The 18,199-nt window shown below is 42.8% G+C and overlaps 2 long non-coding RNA genes across 2 annotated transcripts; one reads left to right on the top strand and one right to left on the bottom strand.

The window, feature by feature from the left end:
• Nucleotides 1-1,780: 1,780 nt before the first annotated feature.
• On the bottom strand, nucleotides 1,781-5,453 carry LOC116080000. The gene is made up of 3 exons (XR_004114272.1): nucleotides 5,345-5,453; nucleotides 4,657-4,790; nucleotides 1,781-1,930 (listed from the first exon to the last, which is right to left on the bottom strand). It is a non-coding gene; the product is annotated as an uncharacterized LOC116080000 (long non-coding RNA).
• LOC116080001 lies at nucleotides 3,700-4,937 on the top strand. Its single transcript, XR_004114273.1, has 2 exons — nucleotides 3,700-4,044; nucleotides 4,676-4,937. It is a non-coding gene; the product is annotated as an uncharacterized LOC116080001 (long non-coding RNA).
• Nucleotides 5,454-18,199: the final 12,746 nt, after the last annotated feature.

The following is an 18,199-nucleotide window of genomic DNA, read 5'->3' as shown; positions in this document are numbered from 1 at the left end:
GACTAGGAGAGGAGTTACAAATGGGAATATCCACTTCCATATGGGGTTTTCAAAAATCTCAGAACTGGTAGGTCTTACGGTCTCTGAAACTTTTTATGTCTGACTGTAGCTCCTGGATTTTATTTCTTACTATCCCAGATTGGTTGGTGTAGAAGCAGCATTCTTCTTGGAGGAACAGGCAAAGACCACGTTCTTTAGCAGTCAGGATATCTAGTCCCCGTCTGTTCTGAAGCACCACAGCTGCCAAAGAATCGATCTGTTTTTGGATAGTAAGCACAGTTTCAGACATTTTTTGAAAATTGATTTGAAACTGAGAAGTGAATGTATTATATTGGATCATGAAAGTTGTTATCCCTGCAACTCCAGTACCAACACCTATGGCTATTCCTGTAGCAGCTAAGAGTGGCACAACTTGGACTGCCCTCTTATGTTGGGCAGCTATCATATCTACAATTGGGATTGGCAGGGTCTCATTTCCCTGGATTACTCCCAGTTCAGGGAAAAGAAGTACTAATGTGCAAACTCTTGACCAGCTAGCAGGTAGGCAATGATATGCCTGAGTGCCACAAAGAATTGACGTGTTTTGGATTATAGGGCATTGTGGCAAAGATGATATATCAAGGGTTATGGTTCGATTACAGTTCAGCATTCCCACTGAATGAGTCCCAGAGGCCTTAAAACAGGTTGCCACACCAAAGAGAGGGACAGAGGTAAGGTATGGAGTCATGGCAACACTGGAGCCAGGGCAGCTGACAAAGGGTAAGGTAACATTACTTGGCAGTATCACTGGAGATGCTGTAAGTGACAATTGTGAGTTAGTTCTAGGGGGTACACATAACCAACACTCTTTAAAGTATCCAGGTCTGGAGACATTAAGGAGTTGGTATGCCGAGGTCAAGGTCTGAAGTAAAAGGTGAAATGACAAGTTAGTACCATTTATGAGGGGTGATGTCAAAGAGATAAGGACCTCAGAGGAGTGTTTGATTATCTCCCCTACTTTTTCAATATCCAGGGGTTGGGCAATTGAGACATATTTTCTCTGAGTATAGATGGTACTTACTAGGGCCCCGGGCTAATTTTTACGATAGAGCTTACCAACAACTCCTATCTCCCACCTGGAATTCCACGGGTCTTGTATATAGAAAAAGAGTGTCTTGCAATGTTGGTAGAAGAAATGATTGATCCGTGATCCTAGCATATGTATTTGACAAGACCAATATGGGCAGCCCCCATATTCATCTGGCCATTTTCTACAATAATCTTCTGTCTGGTCAAAGAGAAAGCAAGTATAGAGATCATAATATTTAGATGGGATTACAGATACCGAGATGATAGCAATTTGGATTGGTTCCTGGCATCCGGCTATGGAGCAGTTTCCTGACCCTATTTGGAAAGACTGTTTGTTATCTGTGGGGGTTTCTTGAACCTCACATACAGGCATCCAGGTGGGTGTGGCCCAAAGTGTCCTTCCATTTTCATCAAACTGTCTTGAAGTCTCAGCTTTAACCATGCTGGGCAATTCACATTGTATCCTTAAACATTTTCAAGAAGCCAGGCAGTGGTATTGCTCACCTTTAATCCCAGCACTTGGCATACAGAGGCAGATCTATATGAGTTCAAGGCCAGCCTGGTCTACAAAACAAGTTCCAGGACAGCCAGGGCTACACAAGGGAAAAACCCTATATCAGAAAAAAAAATTTTTTTATGAATGAGGTCTTTTCCACAAAATAAGGTTTTTGCTTGTTTGTTTTTTGTTTTTCCCTAGAATGAACTTCAAGGCTCTGAGAAACACACATCTTTATTGGATCCTAGACTAACAGGACTTCTGTTATGGAATGTCGGAGGTCAGGGGAAGGAGGTTGGGTGCTTGCCTCAGGTATGGCTTCAGGAAGACAATGGAGCCTGTGCTGGCTTGGTACATCATCAACACCTGTAGGATGTAGGGTGGGGTGGGGACAAAAGAGAAATGTCTGGAGGTGGGATACACAAACAAGACTTTAACAGAACCTTGAAGGAACTTGGTTCTAGAAACTTGCAATGAAGGTTCTTTCTCACCCAAATGATACCCATCTCTGCATCTTAATCCAGTACAACCCTGATCCCACGGGAGCCAGATTTACCATCCCAAGGCCATCCGTACCGCTCGCTCAGCAGTCCCAAGTCTCTTCTCACCTTCCTCCCTCATTCCCTACACATTTTCCATCTGGACAGGAGCGCCTGTGCAGGCTTGGCTGGCGCCAGGCATTGCTCACATGCCTCCCTTAGGAGTTACGGCCAGTAAGAAGTTCTCATGACTAGCACACTGGCTCCGAAGCACCCAGCCTTCCCTGCCTGTCTCAGCAGCCAGCTTTCGGGCTCCACCCTCTCTCCTCTCAGATCAAGCACCTTCCTACTGTGGGAATTGCCCTGGCTTCCCTTCTTCTCCACTTCCTTCCTCTGTGAGCCTTCCTTTCTGGAAATCCAGTAAGGGCTCAAGGCCAAGGGGAAGATAAATTATAATGCTCAATCAGTTCTGCTTCATAAAGTATGAACTGCCTGAGCATGCAGACCTAATGTGTTTCTTACCCCTAGGCCGTTTCCGTTTTCCTTTTCTAATTTTATCGCTCTTCCTCCAGGCTCTGATAGTGACAGTGAGGCAGCTGGGTGGGGGACTCTAACAATACTCCCAGCCCTGCACATTTGCTCTCCACCACCAAAGAACTCTGACTCAGGACCCGAGGGTGGATTGGTGGTTCTGTAGTAAGGGGCCTCATGAACTCACTGGGTACCTAAGAGCTACTATTTCTTGAAGTTTGTTGTGCATAACCTCAGTGACAACCAGAGCTTCTGAGGCTTGGATGTTGAGAAGACATGGCGTGGGGAGGCTTTCCTGTGTATCCTAAGGAAAGATCTCTTTCCACATCAACTCCCCTCAGTGAAAGTCTCAATAACAATGATGAGAGTGTCATTGATTTTCAGCCAGCATGTGTAGACTGGGTCTCCTCCTCACACAAACCAACAGGCAACATCAGGAGAGGAACACTACCTCCCCATTTTAGAGACAGAGTGTTACTTCCCACTTCCCCTCAGCCATCAGACTTCTGGCAGTCTCTGCTTGGAGGCTACCACCTGGGGAGCTAAGACAGATGCTCTCTGCAGACTGTCAGTTCGTCTTTGAAGAAGCCGCCTGAGTACTCTCACTGCCTCAGCACGCCCACCTCCTAAAGATCTTCCGAACCTGGGGACTTTGGCACCTGAACCTTTTTTGCAGCATGCAAATATGTAATCTAGAGATTTGGTTTCCATTTCTCCTGTGACTATAAAAACCCTGGCTTATCTAAGTAAAGTGAAGTCTTGATTGGGCTATTTCAACTTGACTTCATGATGTCTCTTTGCATTTCGAATCCTCTATTTCAGGTCCTTTGTTCCCTCCTCTGAGAGAACCCAGTTTGTGAAACTGCAGGCAGTATCAACAGAGGATGTTGTAGGGCCATGGATGCCATTGTTATGGATCAGCAATAGATGAACACAGAACAAGCTTATCAAGTGGGAGTTTGGTTTCTTTGGAGACTCAGTTGTGTCATGTGATGCTTCTCTGGAAGCTGCCTGGTGAAAGGGCATGGGGTGATTTGCTGGAGCGGATGCTTGAGAGGACATACGGAAAGGTATAAGTGGATGACACGCTGGCTTTGGTTCACCTTGTCAATTCTTTGCTGGTCTTTATTGGTCTTCACTGACAGCACTCTGGCATTGGTTCACCTTGCTTTCTTCACTGGTCTTCGTTGGTTGTGACTTCATAGACAAGAGACACACTAAAGAACTTTTGGTGGTGTTCCAGCCGCTCCTTGCCACTTGAGTGGACTCTTGCGGATCAGCAGAGCCTCGCAGTTTCTTCTGGTGGTGTTCCAGCTGCTCCTTGCCACTTGAGTGGACTCTTGCGGATCAGCAGAGCCTCGCAGTTTCTTCTGAATCTAGCTGCTGCTGACTCGTGTCTGACTGATTGCTAGTGGATTGGATTACTGACAATGAAGATTGGAATCACGCCCAAGAACTAGTTCTAAACAGGTCCACATCCTCCTGTCCTATTAGTCATCTTCTTTCCCTACCTTTGGTTTGGTGGCCTATAAGGAAGGTTGAGGCATTTAAGAACCCTTATTAGATTAGGTTTTGAAAAATACAAGCCTACAGGCTTAGGCTATAATGCAGATGCTGCCTTTTAATTCCTAGTCTGTAAAATGGGGCTGACCACTATTTAAATAACAAGTGCACTCTGAAGCAATTAACCCAAGGGTTTTAAATATCACAGGCTCCTGCTCTTTGATTGATCATCATGTTCAAATGTGTTGTAAAAATTTTTAATCCCAATCTGGAGTTTACACCCTGCCTTGATCATTCCATTTCCAGATAAAAGAGACACAACTTTTATTATTTACAATGAGTCTTAAACAGCACAAGAGCTGGCCAAGATATCTACTCTCTATGCTACTAGAGTCTTTTTTTTCCTGATAATCCCAAGTTATTACTATATTTTAACTGGGCTGCTCTTAACTCCAATTGGCAAGCCCTCAGGACCATATTTTCATGATTCACCTAACCCATGGTAGCTCCTCCTCCATTCTTCCTCTCCCTCTCTCTGTTCTCCTCCAACCCCCTAAGCCCAGGAATCCTAAACCCCACCTGTGTCTCTTCTTTCCAGTTATCGCCTGTCGGGATCTTTATTTACCAACCATAAGTTGAGGGCAAGGTCACACAGGGTCTACGTGTGGACTCTCTCATGTCCGGGGCAATCAAGTAAGCAGCATCAGGCCAACCTACAACAAAATGAGTGAAAGTGAATGCTTCATCAGGAAGCTTATGAAAGACGGATGTCTCCGTTAAAGTGGTGGAAAGCCACATTAAGACACTTTTTTATAATGATGGTATTTGCTGAGAATTTCAATCAATATATTTTGATCATATTGTTTGTTGTTAGTTTTGGTTTTGATTTTTATTTTGCTTTGCTATGATAATTCTGTGTGTGCATACTGTCTCTGCCTTACAGCTGTCCACCTTAGGAACCTGAGTTTTCAGCAGAGACTTTGGTCTGCTTCCAGCCAAATTGCATCTCTCCTCGGCTCACCCTTGTTTATCAAGGTTTCGTAATAAGTGTACAAATAGATCATGGCACCACTTCTCAGTGACCCATCCCAATCCTCATACTTCTGCTGTCTTTAAATAGTACCAGTGATTTATGAAGACCTTTGTAGCCTGCTAAGCAATTGTTCCCCATCTTAATTCTTCAATTATATCTCACCCATGCCTATCACAAACACCTTGCCTCTCTTCATTTGAGACTATAAATCATTCTTTTTGAAATTGTATTCACCTTTCACTGCTCCATGAAGCTTTTTCCTCTCTCTCCAAACATGGATCACATTGACCTCCAAAGCCATGTTTATAGATTCATCTCAGCACACATTTCCTCAAGAAGCCAGTGTACTTTTGTGATGTCATTACCTCAAAGAGCCTAACGTGCCTTCGTATGGTGAGAATCATTATCCAGTGAATGACTTATTCTGATAACAACTATAATGTCAGTGGCAGGCAGACAGCAGGTGAATGTGTCCATACATTTATATATAGTCTCTTAGGATCCTAGCCCAAACTCAGCCAGGTCCACAGGGCAGCCCTTCAACTTCTCTCCTCACTATCTGTATTCCTTCCTTCTGGGCCTAGGGCTCTCTGCTCTTCTATAGATAAGGTTAAGTCTTTACTTCTCTCCTAAATCTACTGGCTGTCATTTCATCAGGCAACTGTGCCTCCTATTATTCAGACACAAACTAATTCTGCTTAGCCTTTTCTTTATAGTATGGACAGGAACCTTGCCTTTACTTTACGTAAATGATAATCTCATTTCTCTTTGCCTAAGCACTGTTGTATCCAAAGCCATGAAAGGGAACTTTGGAGTTTAGGAAACAGACAGGACAGTTCTAAGGATCCAGTGGCCTCCCTTACGCCTTTAGAGTCGTAATTCCAACCGGCTCTCTTCCAAGGCAGTACATTCAGGGAGCAGGGAGCCATGCCCAGGCCTTCCCCCAAATCCAGGGCTGGGGACAGAAACAGCAAAGCAGGGCAGGACACTTGAGTCTTGGCAGCCTGTGGTCAGCCCTCTGGCTCCCCTCCAGCAGCCCTGGGAGAGAGTGCTGAGTGGCACACCTTGTAGGCAACCATGGAAGCAGATGTTCTGTCTCCACAGACCCCAGAAGGCTAGTTGGCCCTGAACCTGAACCTATCCTTTAATGAGAAGCTCAGCACCCACCAGCCGGCCAAAAAATAAAACATCCCTTCAGAGCTCCCAGCTAACAGCCTTCCTGAAAGAGAAAGCATTAAGTTCTTGGAAGCTGGGGTTGGGGCGTTGTCAATGCTCATACCTGCGCAGGCCACATCATCCCTTTCACCCATGCAGGTTTCCATCCACGAGGCCAACAGTGGCAGGAGCATGAGAGCTGCACTCTTTAGCTGGGGCTTGAATTGGCTCGCACAGAAAGAGTGAGGTGATGCCATAGCTAAGCTATTCTTTCTAATCTTTATGTGAAGTTTTACTTAAAAAGTTAGCTGAAGGTGAAAGTAAAGAAAATAAAACAAACCAACAACAACAATAACAACCTCAGACAGACTGTTTTTTTTTTTCCTCACTGCCTGCCGGGCAGGGATCGAAGCCTGGAGGCAGCCAGGCCCTGCAGAGGAAGACAGCAGCGGGGCTCCAGGTCAGCGATTTCCACAGGTCCTGCTGCCAGAGACCACAAAAACGGTTTCAAACAACGACTCACTTCATGATGCATGTGTGCGTGCATGGACGTGTGCGTGTCCCTCTCAGATCCTACGAGGGAAAGGCGGGAGGGCAGGCATAAACGCGAGGTGCAGTGTCCTCACGCGGCCTGCAGAGCAGCAGGGGCATACTTACTGCGCAGATTAATGAAAACGTTTCTCTGCCAGGAGGGGTTTGATTGCCGCACTGCAAAATTGCTTGCAGATTCAAAAACAGCATGTTTCATTTCAAACCCGTTCTCTCGCCATACATTAGCACTTGTCAATGCAACCATTAAGCTCAGGCAGTGGAGAAATTTAATTACAAAACCATTTATTTTATTGAAAGAAAAATAAACCCAAGCTACCTCAAATGCATTAGGTAGGTTCAAAACATGTTCAGCTGATAACACCCAAGGGTAGGGAGGCGGCTCCAGGAATAAATGCTTCTTTCATGTGTGCTGAAGACTCGATATTAGAAACAGCTGCCTATAGGTTGCCCTTTATTTATATTCAATTATGAATTAAGAAACAGCTGATTTAATGAAGGAACTTTTTATATCTAAAGTCACTGGCCTGTGGTATCCATGGTCACTCCAGCTTTGCCTCTCCTTTTAGTCACTGGAATTAAAAATGTTAATGAGGCGAGCAGAACTGCTTTATTGAATGGGTTTCCCCTCCCTGTGCACCTCCACCCCCATCTCAGACTTGTCTTTTGTTCCCCCAATGGTGGAAGAATGCAAGGGCTGTGGTATTAAAGGAAGTCACAAAAAATGTGCTAAACACATCAAAAAGTCTCCAATCTGTATCTTATTTATGCCTCTTCCCATGCATGTCTTCTCTGAATTTGGAAAGCAGGAGAGCGCAGCTCGCTGATGAAATGCTGGATTTGGGTCAAGCGGTGGGCTGATGTCACAACTGCAAAGCGCCTGTCCTTAGCGCTAATGGGCTACCAATAGAGAGTCTGTTATACTATTCTGCCGGGGGTTGGGGTTATAGCCAGTGGGTTGGGACTGATTTGTCAATTTAAAAGCTACCCCCAACCCTGCCTTCGTCTGAGATATTTACCCACGATTTTGTAGCCATCTCCTCATGCAATCCACTCAGAGGAAGAATCTGGAAAGAGAAGTTACTTTAATTTCCCAGGTGACAATATGAACGTCTAAGGTTTCGAGAAGGTATCCTCCGCTCGTAGGCCTGGGGCAGGGAGTTTCTACTGAAAAAAAAACATTTTTAGCTCTTGTAACTAAACCCATGTACGGCAGCAGACCTTTGTGTCATTGTCCCAGTGAGGCTCCTACATGTGTCCTTACTTCCTTGGAGGGCTTCCTGACCTACTTCAGAGGGGTCTGGGACTTCTAGAGCACCCTGGAGAACCACTGCCAGTGTTCAGGGCACTCACCATCACAACACTGCAGTAAAATGCCTCCCTAGGAATAAAATCTGAGCAGACGTTGCCCAAGCAGTTCTGAGTGATACCACCTCTTGACTGGACACGTGGCAGCCTCGGGCCCAGCTGTTCTGTTCTGTTTCTAACACATGCTCAGCATGCCAAAGACCCTAGGAATCTGGGACATATTCAGGAAAAACATATTCAGAAATAGAACAGCTTGGGGCTGGAGAGATGGCTTAGGGGTTAAGAGCACTGACTGCTCTTCAGAAGGTCCTGAGTTCAAATCCCAGCAACCACATGGTGGCTCACAATCATCTGTAATGGGATCTGACACCCTCTTCTGGGGTGTCTGAAGACAGCTACAATGTACTTACATATAATAATAAATAAATCTTTCAAAAAAAGAAAGAAATAGAACAGCTCACTACTCCAGGCAGCCAGTCCTTGACCAGCAGGTCAATGTTTGAGGGAGTGAGAGGAGGGCAAGCCAAAGAAGCCAGGTAGACATCCTAAGGGCACACTCCATCAGCGAAAGCGCTCACCAATCCCGTGTGGTTCTGCTGACTTCCCCGCCTGCCTTAGCTTCAAGATAAGGGACTCTTCTGGGGTCCCAACTCTGTTGCAAGTTCATTTTCTATTATGCAATGTTCCCAGGCTTGGACTTCAGGCTGGGGCAAAAATATATACAGTTAATATTTAACACCAAAATCAATTTAATCAGTCAACTAATCATTATTATTAATTAACCATAATACTATACATAATTATCAATAATTGATTAATAATACTAATAACAACTAATAAAGTTGACAAATGCTAATATTAATATTAAATATTAATATGTTTAAAATCTACTTAATATACACATATCCTAATTTTAGAAGTAGCAGTATTAAAAAATTAAGAACTGTAATGGGTTATTTAAGAATGACACTTTTTTTCAATACAGAGTTTCCCTGTGTGTAACCCTGGCTGACCAAGAACTCAGTCTGTACACTAGGCTGGTCTCAAAACACAGAGATCTGCATGCCTCTGCCTCCCACGTACTGGAATCAAAGTCATGCACCACCATGGCCCAGCAAGAATGACTCTATTTTTTGTGGTCTTCTTTATTAGTAAGAAGTCAATTTTAAGGGAACAGAATACTTTTGTTCTTCCTAAGGGTGTTGTGACAAAGTGGATGAATCAGGCAAGTTCTTCTGAGCCTCCTGTGCCCAATAGCAAGAGGAAGAGAAGATGGAATGAGCCTTTATGTACAGGGCCTGCTGGGCAGTGTGAGAGGACAGCCCGGGGACAGGGAGGTAGACACTTTACTTAAGCATCTCTCTTACAGTCAAAGACACTCCTTTTCCCTAAGGGGCTTTGGTAGCCATAGCCAGAGCATGGAAGTCTCCCTTTTCAGGCTGACTAGTGGCAACAGGTCCAGCCCTTCAAATGGAGCTCTCTCTCTCTCTCTCCCTCTCTCTCTCTCCTGATCTTTCATCTGGACTCATCTCTCTTCCTCCATGATATGCTGAGCTGAGCTGATAGTATAATTTTAGTATTTGATTATAACCAGTTAGTGACAACTATATCTTGAATATTTTTTACGTGTTGGGGTGCCTATGATTGCACTGAAAGAGCAGTCAAGGTGAGGATAGATTTTTAGTTGTGTTATATTCAAAATCACAACATTGCATGGTTCATATTTATTTAAGCATACACATCTTATGCTTATAGATGTCTATTGCACTTAAAACCTGAGTTGTAGCCTCAAGCTTGAATGGAAGACAGAGCTAATAGAACATAAATACATTCTTCTAAAGAATGGCTGCGTTAGCGAACTGGAAGATTAATCAACAGAAATAATCCTGTCTAAAGACAAGAGACAAAAAAGATTGGAAAAAAAGGAACAAGCTTCAGCACATATGGGACAATGTCCAAAGTGTATAGTTAATCACAGCTCCAGATGGAAAAGACAAAAATAACAAGGCAGAAATATATTTGAGAAAATACTAGCTGAAAAGCTTCCATACTGAAAGATGTAAATTATGCATCCCAAACCACAATGTACCCCAAACACAAACATTATGAATAAAACTTCAACATCATTTTTAAATTGTTGAAAACTAAAAACAGAGAAAATCTTGCAAGCAGCAAAAATAAAATGCTATGTACACAGTGATGACACTTCATGTGTCTGTGGACTCACTGTGGAGGGATGGCAAGAAGATCATGCTGTTCCAGGTTTCTACGTTCTGCGCAATAGGATATAATATTAATTAAGTGCTCTGGGAAAAGCCAAGGGTGTTCATTGTAATTACCAGGTCATTTAAAAGAAATTGAAGATGCTATAGCTAAAAAATTTAGCATATAAGTTAAAACAATAAAAATACATTCAAGCCATCCAAAAAAAGTTAACTGGAAAATATAATCCTGAGTGAGTAACCTGGATCCAGAAAGATGCATGGTATGTACTCACTTATAAGTGGACATTAGTCATAAGCTACAGCATAACTATACCACAAGCCAAAAGAGTGAGGGTCCAAGGGAGGATGCTTGAATCTCACTCAGAAGGAGAAATAAAAGAGACATTGGAAGTAGACAGAGGGAAGTGGGTGGGAGAGGGGAAAGGGAGAGCAATTGAGCTTGAGGCTGAGAGGCTGGGAGACAGAAGGGAAGTTGGTAGGGGGCATCTCTGGGACAAGCTAGGGACCTGGGAGTGGGGGAAGCTTCTAGGAGGATATGGGAGTGACCCTGGCTGAGACTCCTAGCAGTGGGGACATGGAGCCTGAAGTGGCTTCTGTAGCCAGGCAGGACTTCCACTGGAGGGAGGGGAACACCAATCCACCCACGAAACCTTTGACCAAATATTTGTCCTGCCTACAAGATGTGCAAAAATAAAGATGGAGCAGAGATTGAGGGAATGGCCAACCAATGACTGGCCCAACTTGAGACCCACCCCATGGAGAAAGCCAACCTCGGACACTGTTAATGATACTCTGCTATGCGTGCAGACAGAAGCCTAACGCAACTGTCATCAGAGATGCTTCATTTAGTAGCTGATGGAAACAGATGTAGAGAGCCACAGACAAACATTAGGCAGAGCTCAGGGAGTCTTGTGAAAGAGCAGAAGGATTGAGGGAGCCAGAGGGGCCAAGGACACCACAAGAAGGAATACAGAGTTAACTAACCTGGGCCATGGGGGCTCACAGAGCATGCAGGAGCTGGACCTAGTCCCCCTACACATATGTAGCAGGTGTGTGGCACAGTCTTCATGTGGGTCCCCAACACTTGGCTATCTCTGACTCTGATTCTGTTGCCTGCCTTTGGAATCCTTTCCCCTAGCTGGGCTGCCTTGTCTGGCCTCAGTGAGAAAGGATGCTCTTAGTCCTGATGAAACTTGATGTGCCAGTGTGGGTGGTACACGGGGGGGGGGGCTTCTCTGAGAAATTGAGGAAGGGGAACTAGGAGGAGGGGAGTGGGAGGGTGGGACTAGGAGAGGTGGGAGGGATTGAGATATAGAGTGAATAAATAAATAAATAAACAAATAAATAAATAAGTTAAAAGGGGGGATGTTGTAGAAATTTTTAATCTCAATCTGAAATTTCTACCCTGCCTTTGATCATTTAGTTCCTAGATAAAAGACACACAAAATTTACTAATTATAATAAGCCTTAATCAGCACAAGAGCTGGGCAGATATCTACCCTCTGTGCTGTTAGAATCTACTTTCCTATGGATAGCCCTGAGTTATTACTTACTATGTTTCATCTGGGCTGCTCTTTACTCCATTGGCCAGTTCTCAGAGCCATGCTTTCTTGACTTCTAACGCATGGTGCATGGTGTCTCATTCCCTCTCCTTTCTCTCCATTGTGGTTCTCCCCCCAATCAAGCCTGGGAACCCTAACCCAGCCATCTCTTCTGCCCAGCTATTGTTTGTCAGCACGTTTATTTACCAATTAGAAGTAATTTGGGGACAAGGTCACATCGCCTCACTTGGGCCTACATGCAGACTCTCTTATCCCTAGAGCAACCAGGTCTTAGGGGCCTGCACTTAGCTTTAGAATGCACAGCAGAAAACCAAACCTCAGCAGTGATGATGGAGGTCTGGGGGGGATAGAGGAACTAAAAGTAGAAGAACTAAAAACTGTTCTACTAAAAATTGAATTGTAAAATTAAAAATTTAAGACCAGCCTGGTCTACAAAGAAAGTTCCAGGGCAGCCAGGACTACACAGAGAAACACTGTCTCAGAAGAAAAAAAAAGTTAATGTTAATGTTCTGAGATTTCTATCAGTGGGAGCCGGTGTACCTCTCCCTCTTTTGTCTGGCTTTGGAACTTCTTTCCTCCTATTGGGTTGCCTTGTTCAGCCTAAATATGAAGGCTTTCACCTAGTCTTAGTGTATCTTGTTTTGTCCTATTTATCATCTTTTTGAGGAAAAAAGATGCTCTTTTCTGAAGAGGAAACAAAGGGAAAAGGTGAGGGGTTAGCTAAGAGTGGAGGGAGGGGATACTGGTTGGGGTGTATTGTTTAAGAGAATTCACTTTCAATTAAAAACAACAACAAAATATTCAAATAGAGGGACAAGATCAACAGGAGAGATTTTTAACGTACTGACCAAGAAGTTTAACTTAAAGAGTCATTTAGCAAGGAAGCCATGATATTTCTAGGTACCCGTGTGCCTAAGAATAGAGTTTCAAGCTGGGCTCAGTGGCCAAACCTGGGAAATTTAGTGAACTCCTGTCTCAACATAAAAGTTAAAAGAGAACTTGGGTCTTAGCTTTGTAGTAGAGGTCTTGGGCAGCACAGCTGAGGCCCTCGGTTCAGTCCCTACTGATAGGGTTTGGGGGACAGTGAGCCTTAAAATATGTGAGGTAAAAGTTGAAAGAATGAAAGAAGAAGCTGAGAACATTTCAAGTCTAGCAGGGTGAATGATCCTTTCTGTGCAATTGATATAGTACAGGATAAAAAAATTTCACTAGTCATAGATGTTAACGAAACATCAGCACCTCCCCCTAACTGGTCGTTAGAGAAAATAACCCAGAATGTCTAATATACATTCTTTCCAGTTGCACAAATTTATCAAGAGAGATTCTTGTCTAGTGGAATCAAAGGATTGCAGTCATAGTATTGTGTATCTGTGATCACAATATGCTTGGCACTATTCTAGGTGCTGGCAACTTAATGAAGAACAAGAAGGTAAGGTTCTCACTGGTGTGATCTACATCCCTCCAGGGACAGCAGACAAGATCAGGCAGAAACAAAAGGCCACAAAATAAATGGAATATTGTGACAGGTTTTAAGAGGGGAGATTCTTGGGGTAAGGAGGGCTTGTCAGAATAAAAGAAGGAACAGAAAATATTGCAAGTATAGTAGAATATTTGAACAAAATCAACATAATATTAGACATACAACACAGAATTAACAAAACCTCTTGGTTCTTTCCAAAGAATTGTATCCTTTTCCTAAAAAGATGAATTCTGTAGCAGTACTCAAAACAGAGAACAAAAGTTCATGATATCAGAAACAAAGAGAAGTTATCACTACAGATTTTTATAGATCTTGAAGGGCAATAGAGAACTTAAGAATATTATGAAGAACTTTATGAATATTATGAAGAATTATTTATCAATAATTTCTATGAAATGGAGGCATTTAAATGTATTTTTAATACTAATTGTAAGTTTAGAATTATTTAACCCTACTGAAATGTTTCAACTCCCTACTAGCCCACCAGGTAGGGGAGAAAAGATGATAAATAAGACAAGGGATGTGGATCTGTTTAGAAGTAGTTCTTTGGGGCGATTTCAGTCTTTGTTATCAGGATACCTGCAGTCTAGTTCAGTAGTGTCAGGAGACGAAACATGAATCAGCAGAGGTGTTACAATCCAGCAGAACAGCCAGGCCTCTGCCAAATCCACATGACCAGAATCAGCCAGGACACCAGAAGAAGTTCTCTATGGTGCCCCTCTCAACCAAGCAAAGATTCGAGACCAAGGAAGCATTGCAAGGCTAGCTATACAAATACCCAGTCACCGTCTTTTGAGTCCTACTTATACTTCTCCAAACATCACATGAGTCTCCATCATATGACACAACTAGAAAGTTGCCCTTCAACTAATACTTGTACATAATAAAACATAAAACTTGAATTCTAGACTCTAGGTAATATCATAAATTTTATCAACCATTCTAACAAGAAATAATACCAAACTTATACAAACTTTAAAAAAAAAAAATAGAGCCAAACAGAATATACTTGGCAATTTGGTTTATGGTAACATCAATATTCTAGTAACTAAATATAACAGAAATGTTATTTTTTTAAAGGGATATTACAAGCTAACTCCTGTCATGAACACAGATACCAAACATTAACAATGTAAGTGATTAAATACAATATATTAAATAGAGTAACACATCAATCGCAGTCTAAGAAGGATTTACCCAAGGAATACAAAGTTGTATTAATATTCAAAGGAGCCAACCAATGTGATTCAGCATACTAACAGAAGAAAGGAGGACAACCATGCAGTCATTTCAGTACCTGCATGAAGTTGACATTTCTGGTCTTTTGGAGACTTAGTTGTGTCATGTGATGTTTTCCTGGAAAGTGTCTTATGAGAGGATGTTTTTGCTGATGCAAACACATGGGAGGATATTTTGTTGAGAACAGACATGTAGTGTTTTTCTGGAAGCAGCCTGAAAAATGGGCATGTGATATTTTGCTAGAGCTGACCCTTGAGAAAACACATGATGTTTGGAAAGGGTATAAATACAACCGAACAGACAGTGGATAGTTCTGTGTGGTGCTGTGTGGTATTGGTTCACCTTGCTACTCTTTGCTGGCCATCGTTTGTCGTGACTTCATAGAGAAAAACACCACCAAAAATTTCTGGTGATGTTCAGGTAGCTTCCTGCCTCTTCCACGGACTTGAGCCATTGGCCGAGCCTCACAGTTTCTTCTGGTCAAACTGCTGTTGCTGGTTCATGTATGGTGTTTGCAGGTGGATGGAGCTGCTGCTGCTGATTTGTATAAGTTGAACTGCTGATATCCTGACAGCAGATTAGATTCACTTCAAAGAACTATTTCTAAATAGGTCCAAATCCTTCTTTGCCCTATTAATTGTTCCTTTCCACTACCTCTGGTAGGTGGTGGGCTGGAAGAGAAGTTAAAACATTTTAAAACCATTATTAAAAGTAGGTTTAAAAAAATATAAGTGTACACCTGCAGAAAAATTATTTGACAAAATTGAACTTGTATTTAAGATTTTAAAAAACTCTCATCAACCTAGAAAAAACTGTAATCAAATAAAATCATCTTATGAAATGTAACATTGAACACAGTTTTCCTTGCAGCAAGAGGGGGCCCTCACCATATCTCTTCATCAGTCTACTGGTGTTCACAGGCACTGCTAAAAAGCAGTGGTTCTCAACCTTCCTGATTCTGTGCCCTTTGATACAGTTCCTCGTGTTGTGGTGAGCTATAAAATTATTTTGCTGCTACTTCATAACTGTAATTTTGCTACTGCTATGAATCATAGTGTAAATATCTGATATGGAATCCTAAGGGTTCATGACCCACAGGTTGAGAATCTCTACTTTAAAGCAAGAAATAGGAAGACTTGAAAGTCCAGAAAGAAAGAAAAGTGTCTTTATTTGTTGATGTACTATTTTTTATAAAGAAATATCTAAAGATTCTATAAAATTACTCTCAGACCTAGTAAATAGTTTTATTAAAGTCCTAGGTTACAAGATTAATATAAAAATTAGTTTTTATATTTTATAGATTCAACAGTAAGCATGTAGAAAGTGAAATGTGAAGATTAGCTTGTAAGGGACAGAAATACTTATAAATTTGAGAGAAGGAAGGAAAGGTAGAAGGAAAGGTCTTTGCCTTGTTGTAGACTCAGAACTGAGAATGGAGCCCTGATCTGAATATCAATTCCTTAAAGTGTACAGTCTGTAGAAAGAGACACAGTGGAAATGCTTTATGAATTTGGCAAAGACTTTGTTCAACTATGGCACCCAGACCATAATCCATGAAAGATAAATATAAACTGGGCTTTCCCCGAATGAGGGGAGGCAGCTGGGTGACATGTTATTAATAGCCTTAAAATTCATGCTTACATAAGTCACACAGCCAGTGAGGGGCAGAGCCTAGAAATTAACCCAGAGCAATCTGTCTCCAGATCGGACAGTTTCATGGATAATGTTTTAGAATGAATTATGTTCTAGTTGCAAGCTGCCATGCATGGAGCAGACTTCGGCAGCACAGCTATACTAATCAGTCCTGGGTGCCTTCAGGATCGGGGGCAGTCCAGAGCTGGAGCTGCAGCAACGCCCAGCTTTCAACAGGTCCAGCGATACTTCATCACCAAAGAAAAATGTTATGACAGAGGTTACAATGGCTGTCTTCCCCGAAGCTTGCTAGCCCAGCCTTAATGACTTGTTACTGCTGGAAACAAGGACTGTCTGCATGTCCCCTCAGAGACTAGACTCAAGTGAATACAATTAGGCTAGAGCCTGGCCCTTGGTCAGAGGAGTTCTTGGAGGGATGGATGGGGTTTGGTTTGAACTCAGGCAGTGTGAGCCCCCATCAGCTGGCTCTGCGTCTGCTTCCTTCCTTCTGGCCAATGTTAAACTCAGGACAAAATATGTAGTGGCTTTCAATTAAGAGTGTTTGATGGAGAGATGGCTTGTAGATACCACTCTCATATTTTACGTTATCTGTATTTCTAAACTGCAGACCTCAGATGGTCACAGTAGCTCCTCTGTATTTTATAATACAGCACACACAAATCTCTTTAATTAAGGCTCTGCCTTAGCAGATGTGGGGGTCAGGAGCTGGTACTCCATGCTTTCTGACAAGCTTCTAGGTGCACCAGAACCCCTACCTGGTGCGTACATTTCCTAGGCATTGCAGCTGAGCCATGACGAAAGCCGTGGAGCTCTACAGAGGCTGTAGAAGCAGAGCCACTGCACAGGCAAGCTTCCACAGGGGCAGCCCGAAGTCCAGTCCTCACTGTTTGCAGTTTCTGCTCAGGACACCTTTGAGGAGCTTTAGCTGTGTGGCATTCAGAATTAGGGAAACCAATGCAATGGCGGAAACAGCAGTGCAGTCTCCAGCCATGGATGCTTCAGGCATATGAGACATGTGACGAACCCACAATGACCAAGGATTCAAGGCCTTTAAAATCTATCTGGCTGTCAAAACTTGTTACTCCCTTGCATAACATGTGGAGGGTTTCTGTTTCCAGTTCCTGAATCACCTACCTGGAACCTGCCTTCAATCATGCCTGCTATCTTCAAGACACATGATGCTTTCTGACTCTGCAGGTCCATGAGAATCCTGTCTTTCTCTGGGGCTGGATCACCCAGACTGTAAACCCTGGAAGATTTAACACAAGTATGGCCTGGGAAGGAATAGGAAACTAATCAAAATGGGAAGTTATATTTCTTTCATTTTATTTTGTTGCTTACACGTTGCGTATTTTCTGCTTACAGAATGAGGCATGTTTTTTTTTTTCAAGGCCTAAGTCTTCTAGATCCACACTCAGCCTGTCATTCTCTTTTCATTTGCCCAGCAGCCCTCTGCCTCATATGTAAGGGTTTCTAACCTTGTTGTATGTGTGGCCATTCCCTGTATTGATTCTCAATAGATTAGAGCGGGCATGAGTCTTGGCTGAAGGATATGATGCATGTCAGGGTAGGGCCTAGAATGAAGTAATAACTCAATACATGTCAGATATTGCTATCATCATCATCATCATCATCATCATCATCATCATCATCATCATCCTTTGCATTATGCCAGTGAGATTTTAATTTTTTTTAGGCAATAGATAGGAGCTAAATAAGTATTAAAGTGTATTGAAAGAATACAGTACCAAGTATGCTGAATGGTGGGTTAGAAGGTGGTATAACATAAAGGTTAAAAACAGAATATCAGGGTGGCACATGCCTGTAATCTGAGCTAGATGGGGGCTGAGACAGGAGGATCTCAAGTTCAAGGCTGCCTTGGATAGCTTAGAGAGACTCTCTCTCTCTCTCTCTCTCT

The sequence above is a fragment of the Mastomys coucha genome, unplaced genomic scaffold (assembly GCF_008632895.1).
Source record: "Mastomys coucha isolate ucsf_1 unplaced genomic scaffold, UCSF_Mcou_1 pScaffold6, whole genome shotgun sequence".
NCBI lineage: Eukaryota > Metazoa > Chordata > Mammalia > Rodentia > Muridae > Mastomys > Mastomys coucha.
The sequence above is the reverse complement of the archived record's forward strand: the minus strand, read 5'-3'. Positions and strand labels throughout refer to the sequence as shown.